This window comes from Cupressus sempervirens, chromosome 5 (genome assembly GCF_028749045.1).
Source record: "Cupressus sempervirens isolate cs-2001-9-10 chromosome 5, ASM2874904v1, whole genome shotgun sequence".
Classification (NCBI taxonomy): domain Eukaryota; kingdom Viridiplantae; phylum Streptophyta; class Pinopsida; order Cupressales; family Cupressaceae; genus Cupressus; species Cupressus sempervirens.
In genome coordinates, this window is record NC_143122.1 from 669183157 (window position 1) to 669198702 (window position 15546).

At 35.3% G+C, this 15546-nt stretch overlaps 1 pseudogene; it reads left to right on the plus strand.

Moving 5' to 3' along the window:
• The window catches only part of LOC149557707 (uncharacterized), a 32578-nt pseudogene extending 18038 nt beyond the window's left edge, over positions 1-14540 (plus strand).
• Positions 14541-15546: the final 1006 nt, after the last annotated feature.

Below are 15546 nucleotides of genomic sequence, written 5' to 3' on the forward strand. Positions count from 1 at the left end.
AGACACTGAAGGTCGCTATGTCACTGTCAAGAAATTTTTGATCTTCACCGTTAGCAACATAGCACCTTGATGGAAAGTAATAATGTGACAACATTTTAAGAAGGTGGGTCCTAGACACATGCTCCATCAAGTATTAGTTATATAGTTTTTGGGACATGGTGGCATCTAGTGGGATACATGTATGCACTGAGGAAAGTGAAGGCACTGGAGATTACTATGTCGCTATCATGAAAACTATGCGTCTCATCATTAGCGACATAGCGCCCAACTGTGAAATGAACAGATGGTGGGACCCAAGCAACATGGCAATGTGACTAGGATTAAAATGTGGTTTTATATGCCTATTGTATAGGATATTCTCACATCATCAATAACCTAAACCCATGCTCCATTCATAAGTCATATGAAAGATTTTGATCATTCGATCAAGCTTGGATCAACAATTGTCACTACCTCACTATGGAAAGATGTGCACTTTTTACTCTATGTGACATAGCAACCAGGGGACCCACCACATCTTGTGCACATCATGTAGTTTTCTCACCCTTAGATCAATTTCAAATCTATGATCATCACTATCTCACTATGATAAGTTGCTCGAATGATATGTATATCGACATAGCGACTAAGGGCCCACCATATTTCTCTTAAGTAATGCATCAAATGTCCTCCATGTGATCAATGCAGAATCAATGATCATCACTACCTCACTATAGCAAGGTGCTCACTCTTTATGTATAGCGAGGTAGCGACTTGATAAGACATGTCTTCAATCATCAGTGGGTCTAGACTAAAATGCCAACAATGAAGGAACTATACACATGAAAAAATCTCATTGGGTTGATTACCAACATGTCAAGTGGAATGTGAATCATCTTTGCCTACATACCTGGATCATAGGATTTTTTGAAAATCAACTATGTAAATTTAAATGTAGAAGGTGGTGCCACTCTGTGCATTTATGAGGAATGAAAGCTTCTCATGTGAAAGAAAAATAGAGTATAATACATAAGATTTTTTTAGTTCCATCTCATGTGAACAAATATTTCAAGCCTTTTCCTAAGTATAAGCCATTACTGAGAAGGTTGTGTTGAGTTTGACAAGAGCATGAAGCAAATTTCTATTGTTTGTGAAGACATTGTATGATTACAAAGAGAAATGAGCAAAGAATCATGTAAGTATTTACAATATAATCTTTGTAGTGTCTTAGTTTTTGCAAATTATAATCAAAGATACCTCCATAGAAGGTATTTTCTAGTCAAGAGAATTATTTGGATAGGAATGTCCATGATGATTTGCTTGAGTTGCTCCCTAACTCCACTATTGAAACTGTACAAGTTAAAAAGCTTAACTCATTAAACCCTAGGTTGAGAATAGAAGATGGATTGTATGACAAGGGGAATTGGGTCTAGGATGCTAATACCTCTCAAACTAGTCTAAATTTGTTGAAGAAATGGTTTTTAGAGAACCTTTCTACCCCACATGTTAATATTTGGAATTTTGATTTAGCAAAATTGGTGGTTCTTAGTGTTTTTATGGATTATGATCTTCTTGAAGCTATGGCAAAGAACTTTGACCAAGCCATTAGAGTAGTGAGAAGAAGTGATGGTGAGGTCCTAATTATAGTCAACCCAGATGAAATTAGGGAAGTTTTTGGTTTAGGGCCTCTCACTGATTATCATGTACCCATTGATTTGAAAGGGTTAGAAAAGGAATATATATCCAAGAACAATGCCATTAGGCAAGGTGCATTGAAGGCACATATAGGTAAAACTAGAACTCTACCAGCAATAATAGTAGCCTTTAGGGAACCTTTCAAAAGGGCATAGGCACATATAGGTAAAACTAGAACTCTACCAGTAATAATAGTAGCCTTCAAGGAACCTTTCAAAAGGGCATACTTTAACACCAAGGCTATAGAGATATATAGGACCCTGTGCAAAGTTTTTGGGAGAGATGAAGAGGAGTTTATGCCTATGGATTTTATGTATATGGTTACTCAAATTTCATCTTTTGGTGTGGATGTAATTTTTTATTTTGCTTCTTACTTAGCTGAGGAAATTCATAATGGACTAATTGGGATTGCTAAGGGCAAGGTGGAAAAAACTTTTGGCCGTTATTCTTTGTTGATGCACATGTTTTTGTTTAAAGGAGCCACATATTTTGGTAAAAAAATGGAGTTAAACAAAGAAGAAAATGGAGAAAAACTACCAGTCCAATTATGGAGTGCAAATATGACTTGGGATGAAGAGAAGGCTAGCTTTGTCAAGTTTGATAGGTATTTTGATTGAGACACAACTCAAGTACACAATGGACACAACAGGAAAGGGAAAAATTTATTAACTATGAAAATATGCCAATACACTTAGTGCAAAGTAAATAGACTCCAAAACATGCCCTATGCACTTACAATAGTATAAATCTGGAGATAATTTCTTCTCCCAGTACCTTCTCTCAAACTCCACTCTAAACTGCCTCTTACAATGCCAGAAATGTCCTTAAATAGACCCCCAAAGGTTAAGGATTAGGAATGCATTCTAGAAAGTGCTAGTTGGCATCCATCACCAAAATAGAAGGCTCCAGAAGTTGCATTAGAAGTCGGCACAAAATTAGAAGAATCTAGAAATGGTAGTCGAACTTCCAGGAGGCATAACTTTTGAACTGTAGCTCTGATTGATGAACAATTTACATTTTTGGAAAGCTCTTAGAGTGCTCTATAGCCCTATGGACCAGCTTCACTCATCCCCCACTTTTCAAGCTTGTACAAGGTCATTTTGTGCCTGAAACCTAATTTTGAAGCATTCTTAAGAGGTCTCCAAAAATTGAAAAACTGTAATAACTTTCTAATTGTGGGGCCTTTTGACCTGATTCTTTTTTTCGAATGTTCTAAATTATAATTACCATCATCCCTCCAAATTTTACCTTCTAACTCACCATAATTATGGCTCAATTACATAGTCCTATTTTTTTGGCATTTACACGTATCCCAAGGTGCTTAAAAACTCTAACTTAGAACACTAATTGTGGAACTGTGAGAGTTGGAACCTTTATTTGACCCAAATCGATATCCAGAAATGAGAACACATGAAATAGAAACTAAGTCTAGGTATTTTTTTGGGTGACACAAGATTACCCTTATACCTCTGGATGCTCTTGCATCAAACAGCTAAGGTAAATTAAAAAGTGACCCTATCACTTTATGGATGGTAGAGGAAATCCCAAATGGAAAACCTAACCTGTTGATATCCAAGTTGAGTCCTCTATCAGTTGTCCTTTCCACTTAACCAGGCACTCTTCATACTTCCTATTTCTAGTACTCTTGCCCACACAACTATCTAGAATCTCTTCTATCTCCTCCTTCTTAGAAGTAAGAATTGGACATGGCTCCAGCATCTGCACCATCATCATGATACTCTGTAAAGTCTATGATGTTGAAAATAGGAGAAATGTGAATTCTATCTGGCAACTCCACCTCATATGCATTTCTTAAGTCATGTTTCTTCAGAATTTTGCAAGGGCCAAATTTCTTCATCTTCAGCTTGTTGTAAGTACCTACTAGAAATCTTTCCTTTCTTAAGTGTTCCATGACTAGATCCCCTACTTGGAACTCCTTATGTCTTCTCCTTTGATCAGCCCTAGCTTTATACTATTGATTCATCTTGATAATGTGTGCCTAGACCTCCTCATGTATGTGCTTGATATGTTCAGCAAATTCTTCTACTTCAGCACTTGTCCTCTCCCTTTGCTCCATCTTTCTCAATTCTAGTGCAGTCCTTGGGCTACTTCCATATACAATTTGGAATGGTGATCTACTAGTACTCCTATTGATAGAGTTATTGTAAGCAAATTTCACTTGTGGTAGAATCAAATCCCATCCCTTGGGCTTATCCCCAACTAAACATCTCAGCAAATTGCCCAAACTTCTATTTACCACTTCTGTTCAGCCGTTAGTTTGTAGGTGATGCGTGGAACTGAATTTCAAGTCTATTCTCAACTTCTTCCACAATGTTCTCTAGAAATACCCCACAAATTTACTATCTCTGTCAGAAACTATACTCCTTGGGAGATCATGTAGTCTCACCACCTCTCTGAAAAACAAGTCAGCAATATGGATGACATCATGAGTTTTGTGGCATGGAATGAAATATTCCATTTTGGAGAACCTATCAACCACCACAAATACTAATTCATTACCCCTTTGTGTCCTCGGCAATCCAAGAACAAAATTCATACTTATGTCCTCCCATGGCTTTGATGGAATAGGCAATGGCTGATATAGTCCAGTATTGTGACTAAATCCCTTGGCCGCTTGACAAATTTGACAACTCTATACAAACTTCTTCACATCCTATGAAATTTGAGGCCAAAAATAATGTTCTCTAAGAATGGAAATGGTCTTATCTCGACCAAAATGTCCTGTCATCCCTCCACTATATTTCTCCTTGATCAGATTTTCCCTCATGAAACTCCTTGGAATGCACAAATGACTACCCTTGAACAACATACCATCCTGAATCAAATAGTCTAACAACTTGGTTCTATCTATAGCAATAGGTTCTTTATAAGCTTTCCATGCTTTAGAAAAATTAAGATCCTTAGTGTACAGATTCTTGAGTTCGTCAAACCCAACTACTTCAACTTGCATTACTATAAGCAACAACTACCTCCTACTCAATGCATCTGCAACCCTATTAGACTTTTCAGTTCTATGCTTCAACACAAATGTATAGCTCTGCAAGAACTCTAACCACTTCATATGCCTCTGGTTTCATTTACCTTGGCTATTTAGGTACTATAATGCCTGGTGATGAGTATATAAAACAAATTCCTTTAGCAATAAACAATGCCTCCATTTCTTTAAGGCTTGAACTATTGCATAGAACTCTTGATCATAAATAGAATACTTCTTCTTTGCATCATTCAATTTTTCACTAAAATATGCAATAGGCTTACCTTCTTGGCTCAATAGAGCCCCAATAACACTGCCACTAGCATCACAATCCACCTGGAACACCTTACTAAAATTAGGAAGTGCCAACACAATTTGTTCTATCACCTTCTTCTTTAGCAATTCAAAACTTGTCATAGCTACCGCAGTCCATTTCAACTCTTTTCTATCCCCTCTTATTGTGTCAGTCAAGGGTGCACATATGCCACTGAAATTCTCAATGAACTTCCTATAAAAACTAACCAGACCATGAAATGATCTCACCTCAATAGTAGACCTTGGAGTAGGCCATTCCAAGATGGTTTTTACATTCTCTGGATCCATTTTGAGACCTTCAGGTGATACAACAAACCCCAAGTAGACTAACTCTTTTCTAGAAAAGCTACACTTCTTCAAATTAATTAACAGTTTCTCTTCCCTCAACCTTTCAAGGACACTACAAATATGCACTAAATTCTCTTCCAAGGTCTTGCTGAAAATTAAAATATCATCCAAATAGACAATAACAAATTTTCCCAAGAACTTCTTAAGTACCAAATTCATAAGCCACATGAAGGTGCTTGGAGCGTTCATCAATCCAAAGGGCATGACTAGCCACTCATAAAGACCTTCCTTGGTCTTGAAGGTAGTTTTCTACTCATCTCCTTCTCGTTTCCATATCTGGTGATAGCCACTCTTGAGATATATCTTTATGAAGTACTAAGCTCCACTCAAATAGTCCATAAGATCATCCATTCTTGGCAAAGGAAATCGATCTTGATGGTTATCCTATTTATAGCTCGAGAGTCTGTACATATTCTCCACTCTCCATCCTTCTTTAGTGCTAGTACTATAGGAACTTCTGATGGACTTAGGATCTCTCAAATCAAACCCTTCTTCAATAGCTCCTGAACTTGTCTATTTAGCTCCTTAGTTTCAGTAGGAGTCATCCTATGAGTAGTCTTATTAGGAAAACTAGCACCAGGAATTAAATCTATCTGATGACTGATTTTCCTTACTGGTGGAAATCCTTCTAGAACATTACCAAAGATGATATCCCCAAACTCGCTTAATAAATCTAAAACTTCAAGTGGCATTTCACTATTACCTTCCTTATCTTTTTTAGGAATCAAAGCATAACACATACACTGATGTTTCATGCCATCCAAAAACTTTCTTCCATCAACAAGATAGATCCTAGCACTGCTACATACCTTTTCACCTTCCTTTATCATGGGCTTCAATTTTTGATGAACTCCATCCTTTGTTAGAGAGTATGTGTTTGCATGACCATCATGTACTGCATGCCTATCAAACTACCACATTCTTCCCAACAATAGATTGTAGACATCCATTGGAATAATATCATAAATAACTTCATCATGGTAACTTCCAATTTTGAACTTCACTTAACATTGTTCACTTGCTAGGACCTTATGATCATCCTTCACCCAAGTGATCTAATAGGGTTGGGGGTGTTTCTCCCTCTTGAGCTTCAGCTTAAAGACCATCTCTTCTAACACCAAGTTGTTAGTACTACCACCATCAATGATCATATCACAACATTTATCCTCACACTTGCACCTGGTACAAAATAGACTCCTCCTTTTTCCTGGTTCAATCTCACCACTTAGTAGGACCCTTTCATTTACTAAAGTCTCTCCTCTTTCTGCATCCTTTGAATGTGATAACTGTGCATCCTCATCCACATGAGCAACCCTAGCTTGGCCCTCATCTCTCCTATCTATCCTTCCTTGTCGTTGAGGAAAATTAAATGCATGATGACCTTGTTCATTACAATGGAAATAGGTACCATGGAAGCCTCATCTTCTTGAACCTTGTCCACATCCTCTACCTCTTCCTCTTTGATCTGCAAAGTTTTGATCACGAGAGCAGTTCAATTCCTTGTTCCTCTGGTTCCTACTAGTACCCACATCTTCATTATTTTTTTGGGTCTCATTTCAGCCTCCAGATGACCTACCACCGCCCCTTCCTCCTTGACTGCACCTTCTTTGTCTCCCTTCAAACCTTTTATTTAGCTTCTCTTCAACTGGTAGGGAAAACTGGTATGCCTCTTTAATGTTGGTCATTCTTACTAGACTTAATTCCTCCTGGATGCTAGGTTGCAAACCACTGATATAATGAGCAACCTTCTTCTTATTTGTTTTTGCATGCCCTACTCTAATAAAAAGTCGGTAAAACTCCTCCATATATTCCTAGACTGATTTTCCTACTTGCTTTAACCCATGCATCTTCTTAACAAATCAAGCTCATAGTCAACAAGAATGAACTGCTTCTTTAGTTTGTCCACCATGTGATCACACCTTGTGATCTTCTCCTTTCCTCTTCTATTTCTTTTCAATTGAACCTCTTGCCACAAGATTTTGGCATGACCTTTTAGTTTGGCCTTTACAAACTTAACCCTATTTGGGTCCCTAATATCCTCATACTTAAAGTACTCCTCTAGTTCATTGATCCAGTCGATCAACTCATCCCATTTCAGATTTCCTGAAAATACACCCACCTCAATCGTAGGTCTTTTTCCAAACTTATTAATGGCCCTAAAAAGCCTCTCTTCTACCTGATTTAGAACTTCCCCTTCAACTTCCCCTTCGTGTCCAATGTCTTCTTCTTCATTGTTGTCCTCACTTTCATCTCTTGTAGCAACATTTGTTCCTCTACGAAGCTCCTCCTGCAATGCTTGAACTTGCCTTTGGAGGTCCCTAATCTCCTTAGGATTAATAGCTCTAGCCCTTCCACCATGCTCTCTTCATGGAGGCATCTTCTTAACTCAAACCCACAACCACACAGTCCTGTTGCAAACTGCCTCACAGTCGGTGCTCTATCTAAACACTCAAGAAAACCTTACTCTGATACCACTTGATGGAGACACAACTCAAGTACAAAATGGATACAACAAGAAAGGGAAAACTTTATTAACTATGAAAATATGCCAATACACTTAGTGCAGAGTAAACAGACTCCAAAACATGCCCTATGGGCTTACAATAGTATAAATTTGGAGATAATTTCTTCTCCTAGTACCTTCTCTCAAACTCTACTCTGAACTGCCTCTTACTATGCTAGAAATGTCCTTAAATAGACCCCCAAAGGTTAAGAATTAGGAATAAATTCTAGAAAGTGCTAGTTGGCATCCACTACCAAAATAGAAGGCTCTAGAAGTCACATTCAAAGTCAACACAAAATTAGAAGAATCTAGAAATGGTAGCCGAACTTTCGAGAGGCATCACTTTTGAACTGTAGCTCTGATTGATGAACCATTTACATTTTTGAAAAGCTCTTAGAGTGCTCTATAGCCCTATGGACCAGCTTCACTCATCCCCCATTTTTTAGGCCTATACAAGGTCATTTTGTGCCTCAAATTTGACTTTGAAGCATTCTTAGGAGGTCTCCAAAAATTGAAAAACTGCAATAACTTTCTAATTGTGGGGCCTTTTGACCTTATTCTTTTTCTAGAATGTTCTAAATTACAATTACGATCATCCCTCCAAATTTCACCTTCTAACTCACCATAATTATGGCTCAATTACATAGTCTTATTTTTCTAGCATTTACACATATCCCAAGGTGCTTAAAAACTCTAACTTAGAACACTAATAGTGGAACTATGAGAGTTGGAACCTTTATTTGACCCAAATGGGTATCTAGAAATGAAAACACATGAAATAGAAACTAAGTCTAGGTATTTTTTTGGGTGACATAGGATTGCCCTTATACCTCTAGATGCTTCTGCATCATATTTTGCTTCCAGGTTGAGATGCCTCATATTGAGTGATAATCCCAAATTCCCCAAGGCACTAATGAATCTCACTAGCCTATGGATAATCCTAGTGGTTTGAAAGTTTCACACAATTGGGGAGATATCATCCCATACTCTATTTCTATTATATTCAGAATTTATGGCTTTAAAGGGAGCCCTCATGTACTACCTTACCAAGTGACCTTGAAGGTAGGAGTGGCTGAATTTTTGTGGCAGTTGGGAGGAGTGAAGGAAACCTTTTATTTGAAAAGATCAAGGGGGGTCAAATTTAACCACTTTCACAATGACCCATCATTTTGTAGTCACAAAAGGGGGCTGGCTTTCTCTAAACAAGATTTTGGATCCTTATAAGATGGCTATTTCTCACCCTCATTTTTGTGATTCTAAGGGATTTTATCATTTGGATATGAGATATAGAATTAAGCTTGGTAAAGTTGAGCATGAATTCTATTTTCCTAAAGACATAATAAGGAATGAGTACTCCTTTCAAGAGCAGGAGACTAGAAAGCAAAAGTGGAGAGTCTTCTCTAAAGTTTTGGATTTCATTCATTGTTTTGATGCAGATTATAGTCCTTTGGAAAATTCAATTACAAATGTAGATAAGATAAATAAACTTATAAATACCTTTCCTGAAATAATGGAGACAATAAATGAAAAGAAACAATTATTTATTATATTTTACCTAGATAAGGCCAAGGAAGTAATGAGAAAACTAGGTTTTACTCCCAACATAGGGGCAGGTCAATTAATTATCCAAAAAAGGCCAAGGTATACTATTATTCAGAATAAAAGGACCACTATGAACAAAGGCAAACAAATAATTGAATCCACTAGTGATGTCTTGGAAGAGAGGCCTCCTAAGTCCTTCCTTAAAAGGCAAAAACTAATAAGGGAAGAGGATCCTCATGTTGAGGAATACTCACCATCATAGACCCTTATGAGAATTGAAGAAGAATAGCTCACTAAAGAGAAAATTGAACAATTGGGATTCCAAGGGGGAGTTTTTGTTACACAATTAGAAATAGATGAAGTAGATCCCCAAGAGCCTCTAGTGCTAAGTTTTGAGTTGACAGTTGTAGATTATAGAGGAAGGGAATTAGACCCTATGTTGGAACAAGCAAGTCAAAAAAAATTATTAGATGACAATTTTGTCAAATCTAGGGCTTTCTGCCAATTTGCATGGAGAACTAACATGAGCAAATTTGAAGAAAGATGCAACAAATTGAGAACAGAGCATCCTAAGCTAGAGGAGATAGCCCTACAAAATTAGATAAAGGAATAGATGATTCAAGAGTTCCAAAACATAACCCCTAAAGAGTGGAGGCAAATGGTCAAGGCCTCAAAAAATTTATTGTTACCCAATTGGGATATAGCTGATGCATTAATTTTTAATTCTATTTCAAATCACTTGGAATTACAAGACCCTAGTAAAAAGGAGTTTGCAGGGACTTCATTTAGTGAAGATCAAGTTGCTCTAGTTATGTGGTCATTGAGAAGGGGATCTAGAGTTATTTCATCATAGCCAGATGACTTAGGATTAATAGGAAATATCATTGTGAGGAGAGTGGCTGATACCTCTCATGTGTAGGTTGCACACTAGAATGTAGATTCATCTCAATTTATTTTGGCCACTGCTAAAAAGGAAGGAAGGGCCATGTTTGAATTGCAAAGTAAGTATGAAATAATTTTGGAAGCCTACAATAAGGAAGTTCAAAAGAGGATTAAACTTGAGAATAAATTAATGGGGAGGTCTATATGACCTAGAATAACATATCCTTGCCCTCCAGTGGAGCCTTTTAAATCCACTCCTCTTATAGAAATGCCAAACACTCTACAGAGGCCTCAATATTATATAGCAAAAGATTTTGAGGAAGAAAAAAGTAAACTTTGGGCATTACATTTGGAGATGGAAATGCAATATGAGGATAAATTTAGGAAGGCTCTAATGTATCTAGTAGATAAAATTGAATGGCCTCTATTTTATGACTAGTTGGTAAAAGTAATAAGTATATGGGAAGAATTGAAAACCCATGATGAAGCCCTAAATCCTATTGTTAATAAGTGAGGAAAGAGAAAGAAAGAAATTACCTTTTATGTTATTTTGTTATAAGGTTTTCCCATGACCATATTGAAAAGACATATGATATTGCTAATGATTTTTCATATTTTGATAATAGAAAAGTTTCTTTGCAACTAAAGGTTGTTTCTTATTTAAGCAAATACAAGAATAAAAAATTTGATTTGTTTCCTCATGCCTTGGATAGAAAGAATAAATTGAAGAATAAGGATGAATGGGCTAAGGAATTGGATGACCTATTCTATTTGAGGATGAATAAGGTTATAAATGAAAAAGGGCATGCTTGGTGGGCCACCATGATAAATGAATTGGTGAAAGTCTAGTTATTTTTTGATTCTTTGAAACAAGAATTTGTTAGTATTGATAATGAGGCTGAGTATATACTTAAGAAGCAAAATGATATTATGTAATTCAACTAGCCAGATGATGCACAATTTGATACATGGATGGTAGATATTGCTTCTAGTGAGTAGTTAGAAGAGGTTGGTACAGATGATGATGAGGTATAGGAGGACAAGGTGCAAATTATTGACATAACAATAGCAGATCCAAAAGATGAGGAAGATGAAGGTCACTAATTGGTTCCAGCTACAGGTTCAGAGGCCCAAGATGTGGACATGATAAAAGACCAATTAAGGGTAAACGTGGTTTTGTTAGTTCAAGATGAAGATAGTGAAAACCCATGGGTTGAAGTTAATCTGCAATCATCATAATAGATTTCATCATTGGTGGGCATAGCAAGTGTATACATAGAAGAATCAAAATAGTGGCCAATCAGATAATTATTAGTATAAAAGGATGTAACAAAAGGGGACCCACAAAAGAATGTTTGATCCATAAATCTTTTTGTTACTCACAATTTTGTCTTTTTGTGATAGGTGTATGTAAATATATCTTGTAATAGGCACCTATCAGTTCTCTATGCCTAAAGCTTGTTGCATCTCACGTTATATAAGTGAGATTCCAAGGCTAGAAAATTGTATGATTTCTATTGCATTTTTAGTTTCATACTTAGTATTCTTTCAGCCCAGTCTTTGAGAAAAAAACTTTATAATATATTTAATCTACAAATTTTCTAAGAATACATCAATATGGAATGATCTTTGTGTCTCTTTCTAAGGTCTTTCTGAGTTTACTATAGTTTTATACAATTTTCAAGGAAAATTAATACAAGTTTTGAGCTATCCCCATATCAATTTTTATTGAATTTTGTCTCCTTTTTTGTTACCTAGTTATTTTGAGATTGTGTGAGTAAAGCTTGCTCAATTGAATCCAATTCATTTAGGTTGTATGTCAATTCATTACTGATATTAATTCAATGAATTAAGTAAATTTGATGGGATTTTCATGGTAATAGAAAGGATGTCTATAAGAATGAACTTTAGTAAGAATTGCTGATAATATTTGTTGTAAGTTAATAGATTAGATCTACAAATTGGAGTAGACTCTAAATCCCAATGGAATAGGCACTGATCAAAATTAATTCAGTCTGCAGATAGGTATACTATGAAGAAGCATCAAATCTAAAATCTCAATCAGCTTTAATTTACTTTTCTTGAAGATTTCAAAAGGTGGTCAGCACTTGTTTGCATGGAATGTTTTAGCCTTAGTTAGCCACTATTGCTGGGAATACTTGCAAATCTATAGAAGAATTTTGACCAAATCTACTATATCGGATGTGTTTTATCTAAAATATCAAAATCATGCATGTGTTTGAGGATATGAGATGAGAATCAAAATGAAACTAAGATAATTCTCATACAGTAGCTTTTAGCCTTGAATCATCCCCTGGGTATACCCACCTTGGCTTTGTAGAACCTAAAGAGTAGAAAACCACCCTTGGTTTTGTTGAAGTTGGGTCAAAATAGTTTGCACATGTAATTGTTAATAGGAATTGGTTAATCCTTAGGTTGTGCGAGTAATATCAATTTGGTATTGAACCTTTTGTTGTTTAGTAGTTTTAAAACACTAACACAACCAAATGTTGATTTTTGTGTGATCTGAGAAGGAGTGACAATGTTGTCGAAAATGAATTCAATGCATTCTATAAAAAGCTAGAGAAAAGGAAATTGTGCAAAGAGAATGGTGATGATACTAGTGCCATTGTTAAAAAAATATTTCTACTTGAATGAAATGTCAAAACATTGAACTCAACAATATTCTTTAAAAAAATGAGGTATAGTTTTACGAAGGTGATTCAACATCAACAATTTCCCATGGTGATTTTTCCAAGCCTTACCATTTCAATATCTTCATCTTATGTTTTAGGTACCAATTTTCCAACTTTTTAGAGGGAATGAATCTTCAAAGAGAGGAGCATGTAATAAGGATCAAAGCTGCTTCAAGAACATTTCAAGAAGGTGCAACAATTAAACTAGGAATTCAAGGTGAACAACCAAATTCTATACACCAATCTAGAAGGCCTCTATCTATTTTATTTCATGTGAACTCAATAAACTCAAGAGAATCAATATTTTCTTCTCATTCAAGGTCTTATCCTTCTTTTTCTATAATTAAGGGGTTATTGCAACAATATTTCTATATCAAATAAGCAATAGTCTCTATTATTCTATTTGACAAAGTATTATTTTACAATGGAAGACAAAATATCAAACTTTCAGAATTTGCAAGTTGCATGCCATCTGACTGTGATAAAAGTCATGTATATTGTGTTTACTTGTAGTTTCCAAGCTACAAGGTAACTTCCTAAAAAATCATGATCCAAGAATTTTGGCTTTGGCTCAGAAAAACTTTTACTCCCACTAGATCAAAGGTAAAATGTAGAAAAATCAAATCAAGAAACTGAAAATTCTTGGAAGGTAAAGTCAAGTGCATCTATAACATGTGGTTATACATAATTAGTATTTTAATAGGGGTTTCCCAATATATTTTTTGATAGAGTTGCACCCTCGGTCATTTTACTATTAAATTTAAGATACCTTGATGAATCTACAAAACACGCACTTGCCTATTTTCTATAAAATATTTTAAATTTCAACATATCATAATGATTTTCTAATGCAATTGAAAAATATCCATGGTTGATAAAAATGAAACCTATCATAAGAAGTACTTTAAAAGAGGGCAACATAACAAAGTTTTGTGTCAAAAGAAAATAACTTCATTCAACATTCAAATTTAAAAGTTAAGTAAAAATAAATCTTAGATTTTTGGCCATTACAAATGACACAATAGTAAAGAAACATGTTTTTATTGTTTTATTTTTCTTTTCTATTTGTCCTTGAAATAATTGGCATTTTATTGTTCAGGCCACAAATGGAATCTTAGTTCAAGGAAAAGACAGTCACTTGAAGGCTGACAATCAAATGAAAGACCAAAGTCCAGATTTCAACCCAACTAAAAATGGTTCAAAACCTTAAAATGATGCGACAAGTAAAGAGAAATGACAAGATGTAACCCATTTTACTTCAAAGATGTAATGGTGTAAAAATTATTTTGATTTTTTTTACTTTAAATTTGATTGTGGTCCCTCATAGAATAATGCTCTTAGGTTTTACATCCATTCCTTTCCAAAACTATGTGAACCATGTGAGAATATTATAGAGTGAATTCATGAATTTAGTGTTGGCTCAAATTTGGATGATGTATCCAAATGAAAAATACTTCACACTGAAAGCTATGATTTCTTCTCTAAAGATAAAATTTTACAAAATTTCTCTACCAATACTAAAGGATAGGAATAAGTCTCATCTGGCAGCGAGGATGGTTCTTCTTGCTCAATTGTAGCTCTATAGCTACAGACTAATGATATCTTTAATGTGTTTAGTTTTATGATTTGTGGTTGTATGCTATCTATTTGGGTTGTATCCCATGGCTGATATAGAGTGCCATGATGAGGAAAACTCAATATCAAATCTTGGCAAGCTGCAAGGTTTAAATAAGTTAAAGGTGTTTGAAGGAGGAGCTTGACTTTATGTATAAATTTGAGTAAAAAATATTAATTGACACTATCTCTTTGGTATTTGAGATATTTTCTGGCCAAGATTCTATTTTCCATTTATGAATTTGGATGATTTGATTTTTTTATTATGGGAGAAGTAGTCTCTAAGGTGGAAAACACTTCAAGCTTTGGATATTTTTGGGGACTTTTTGGATAATAGATATCCAATGGAAGAAACTTTTAGAAGCTCCTTGATATTTGTTGAACAATTTCCAAGGTTGTTAATAGACTTCCAATGGAAGAAACTTTTAGAAACTCTTTGAGATTAGTTGAACAATTCACAAGGGTGCAATTGCCTAGGTGCATGTAAAATCTTTGCAAACTAGAATAAAAAAAAAAACACTTATGAAAGTCTGCTAGGAATGGTTTTTGAAATCTAGAGAAAATAGTATAAGATATAATATAACATTCATATCAATGGGTCCCTTGCTTGCATATGAATGATTACGTGATACAAAATGAAATGCTACATAAAGTGTTAAAACATAAACTACCATATTGGATCAATCCACTATATGAGCAAAGAAATACCATTGCTAACAATGCTACAAACACAAAATAGATCAACATGACTATAAAGAAGTAAATAGTAACCTGATATATGGTCATATTTGTACCAAAGATGCCCCATTCATAGACTGCTCTTCTATTCATACCAATAGATAGACACATAAGCTCAATAAATGTCCACCTAGTTTGGGCATGTCACATGCTCCTGATTGAAGAAGACCAAGACTAAGAGGTGGCAATTTCCATCTTAAAGAACTTGCTTCAAATTTTCTTTTATTGATCCTCTGCAC